This window comes from Rattus norvegicus, chromosome 20 (genome assembly GCF_021556685.1).
Source record: "Rattus norvegicus strain SHRSP/BbbUtx chromosome 20, alternate assembly SHRSP_T2T, whole genome shotgun sequence".
Taxonomy (NCBI): Eukaryota; Metazoa; Chordata; class Mammalia; order Rodentia; family Muridae; genus Rattus; species Rattus norvegicus.
The window spans coordinates 3,253,558-3,257,498 of NC_141553.1; the positions used below are offsets into that span (position 1 = coordinate 3,253,558).

Here is a 3,941-nt window from a genome sequence, read left to right on the forward strand (position 1 = left end):
CCATGGTTTTGACTTACAAAGAGACCACCGCCTCCCTTCCTTCAGTCAGCCTTTCCCCTCAACTCTCATCTACTTTCTCCCTAACTCTGGCCCTAACCCTAATTGCCGACACCTCTATGAGCTTTTTAGATTCTTCCTCTAAACAAAACTTTGTTTTCTTTGGTTAGTCAGATGACAGTGACAGTAAGGAAAGAATACACACAGGGTGTCAGCACAGGACACCCGCCTCCCAGGGGATCATGGGTAACATTTGGGAGGTCAACAGTTTGGTCCTGGGGGGCGGATCAGAAGAGGGCAGAAAACAGGCAAGAGGTGGCAGGAAGGGAGGCTGTGCCTTAGCTTTAACTGACCTATCATGGTAGCCGGAGGACATTAAAACTTCAGGCTACACCTGCTGGGTTTTGCTAAACTATGTGCCAAGGCCACAGAGGACTCCTTGGACTGGTGAGTCCCAAACTTTTTGTGTGCATAAGAACTACCCAATAGGGGTTGGGGGTTTAGCTCAGTGGTAGAGCGCTTGCCTAGCAAGCACAAGGCCCTGGGTTCGGTCCCCAGCTCCAAAAAAAAAAAAAAAAAAAAAAAAAAAAAAAGAACTACCCAATAGTGGTAAAGTAAATGTTTCTGTCTCCCCCAACCTCATTCCTTTTGGTCGTCTTCTCTAGAAGGACGAAAAGACATTTGGAAGGTCTCACGGTGTGCACCCTGGGTCCTCCACTTTCTCTTCAGGCTCTACCTCTGGGAAAGCTTGGGAAAGACCAGAGAATCAACAGCACTGCCCCCCTCTGACCACAAGGCACTGCCTCCTGCACACAGGTGTATGGTAGTTACAGGCTGAGAGCTGTCTCCGGAGTCAGACTTATTTTGTGAATTAAGCCTGCTCCACCACTGTCTGCCAGGCACCAGTTGCTTTGTTTTGTTTACTTTCAGTCTCCTTGTCTCTAAAATTCGGAAGATAACAGATCCTACCTCATGGAGAGACTGTACGGACCTGAGGTATTAATTCCTGTGTGGGTGGCACTTTGCACAACGCTTGGAACGGAGAGACTCAGTAAGCGATGTCTGTCATTGTTATCGTGATACAAAGTATATTATACTAATGTAATAAATCATCAGTATAATATACTAATAGTGATAATGATATTGTCACATAAGTGACATTATACACTAATCTAGGTATACTAATAGCTGCTAAGCTAACTCTGCAATGGAAAAGTGACCAGCCACTCTCTCTCCCCACTGCCACCCCACCCCAACTCCAGGCTCCTGTCAGAGCACCACAAGCTCTGTCCCTGGAGCACCCACAGCGAATCTCTCTGGACTGGGACAGTTACGACTGTGGCAGCTCCTGGAACCACTAGATCCAGGGATCCAGCACAGTGATCACAGTCTCCAACGTCAACGTCACAGCAGCTTCGACCCCAATGTCACCAGCAAAAGGTCATTCACTGCGGGAAGCAGCGAAGGGAGAGCCTAATAGGCCAGCCGAGACCACAGGAAGCTGCCCTAACAGAAACAGGGGTCTCCGCGACCATTCTTGCAGGGCTTGCAGCCTCTCTCCTGAGTACCAGAGTGCGAACCTTTTTTCCTAACCAGGAGCGCAGGCAAGAGAAGACAGAGGGCTGGAGAGCAGAGGCTGTCTGCACCGGTAACAAGAGGGACACAGAAGCGTCCCGCTAGAACCAGCAAGAGAGCGCATTGGAAAAAGCTAGGTGCTATCCAGAAGATAGAGAGGGGGGTGGGGGCAGAAAATGTGTTGAAGAGTGAGCTCCCATAGGGCTAAGGGTGCAGGGGGATGGAGAGATGGGAAGGGGGACACGCTTCAGTCCCGCAGGAGGGGTGTGTGTGTGTGTGTTGGGGGGGGGGTTCACCTTGCTTCGTAGAAAAGCTGCGCTTGCCTGAGAAGCTACACACTGACCACCACCCACAGCCCCAGCCACGGGCTACACCCGCCAAGTGCCACTGGACCTGACTTCAGGAACCAGAGTACTCCTACGACCGACCATGGAGTTGACTGGGAGACACTGTTGTCTGAGCATCCCAAAAGTCGAAAGCCAGCTTACCATCCTCCACAGGAGGAGGAAACTGACCCAGGAGTACCCAGACAACCAGCACCTCCTCCTTCCTCCTCCTTCCCCCTCCGCCGCCCGCCTCTGTCTCCACTACAACCAAGCAGCCTCCCTCCTGCTTGGCTTCCCTCCAGGAAAACAGAGGAGTGTACCGCTCTGACTGTGATTTAAGTAAGATAAATGAATCTCAGAGTGTGGATGTTTACACATCGCCAAAGGAAGGTGCCACACCCCAGAGTTGCAGTTTGCCCTCTGTTGCTGCGATAATTTTTTTTTTTTTCTGAAAGCAACTTGAGGGAGGGGGGAGGGCAGGGTTGGGTCGGGGGAGGGTTTATTTAGCTCACATTTCCAGGGCAGAAGGAGCTCAAGACAGGAATCTGGATGCAGGAACCGTGAGGGGTTTTGCTTGCTGGTTTACCTTGGCCCACTCTCTCCTGCTTAGCTTTCTCACACAGCCAGGACTACCTACCCACGCCCACATCCCGGCTCTCCGCAGTGGGCCATTCTGCGTACATCAGCTATCAAGGCAACCTCCCACAGATGTGTCCACAGGAGTTTAACCTGATCTAGGCAATTCCTCATTTGAGGTTTCCCTCACAGATGTGTCAAGTTGAGAGTTAAGGCTCACCGTGCTGCCTGGGGACAGGTGTGGACTTCAGGTTTGGGCTGAGCAGAGAATGAGACAAGGTGTCTGCCAGACAGACCATGTGGGGGGAGGGGGAGGACGGACGTGGCTTGCCGATGGGGCTACTGTGTTCGGGCCACATTCTCTTTCAGCAGTCAGTTCCAGGCCTGACTGCCGGTGACAACACCTGTCTCTAACCAGCCTTGTCCTGCAGAGAGAGCTGCACCTTCAGGCCTGACCTCTGCTCTCAGATCTGGTGCTCAGCAGCCCCTAAGAAGCAGGCCTCTGACAGGGACACCATGAGGTCTATCCAGGGGCTAAGTCAGTGCTCATCCTGAGGGCCTCCAGGGCAGCTGGCTTGCTCAAAGGCCTGCCAAACCTCTTCTGCCCCTGGGTTCTCTCGGCCTGGGGCTTGAACAGAATCTCAGGACCCAAGTTGTTTCTCTGCGCAGTTCACAGTGGCATCAACAGAATAATAGCTGTGTCATGTTCATAGCTTTGTCAGTAGCAAAGGTGACCTTGGGCTGGAGAGATGGCTCAGTGGTTAAGAGCACTGACTGCTCTTTCAGAGGTCCTGAGTTCAAATCCCAGCAACTGCATGGTGGCTCACAACCATCTGTAATGAGATCTGATGCCCTCTTCTGGTGTGTCTGAAGACAGCTATGGTGTACTCACATATAATAAATAAAATCTCAAAAAAAAAAAAAAAAAAGAAAGAAAGAAAGAAAAAAGAAAATGTGACCAGCATAAAATTCAGGAAGGAAAGCTGGGGTTGGTTTAATCCTAGCTATCAAGAGGCTGAGGCTGGAGGATGAAAGGTTGAGACCAGTCTCAGCAACTTTCTGAGCCCTGTCTCAAAACAAAAAAGTAAATTTAGTGACTGGGGTCATGGTAAAGGACTTATACGAGCATGAGGACCCTCATTCAAAACTCCTATAAAAAAATTTTTTTAAAATCTGGGCATCGCTTGCATCCGTCCTGGGGAGTTGGAGAGGGGAATCCCTGGGCTTGATGGCTAGCCAGACTGCCAATCAGCAAGCTCCAAGATCAATGAGACACCGGGTCTCAAAAGTAAGGTGGAGGTGCTGGAGAGATGGATCAGCGGTTAAGAGCATTGGCTGCTCTTTAGAGGACCCAGGTTCAATTTCCAGCATCCACATGGCAGCTCACAGCTGTCTGTAACTTCAGTTTCAGGATCCAACCAACACCCTCACGCAGACATACACGCAGGCGAAACACCAATGCACATA

At 50.8% G+C, this 3,941-nt stretch overlaps 1 long non-coding RNA gene across 1 annotated transcript; it reads left to right on the top strand.

Moving 5' to 3' along the window:
* The first annotated feature begins 402 nt into the window (after positions 1-402).
* On the top strand, positions 403-2,300 carry LOC147998454 (uncharacterized). The gene is made up of 4 exons (XR_015645387.1): positions 403-444; positions 928-993; positions 1,260-1,437; positions 1,594-2,300. It is a non-coding gene; the product is annotated as an uncharacterized LOC147998454 (long non-coding RNA).
* The last annotated feature ends 1,641 nt before the right edge of the window (positions 2,301-3,941 follow it).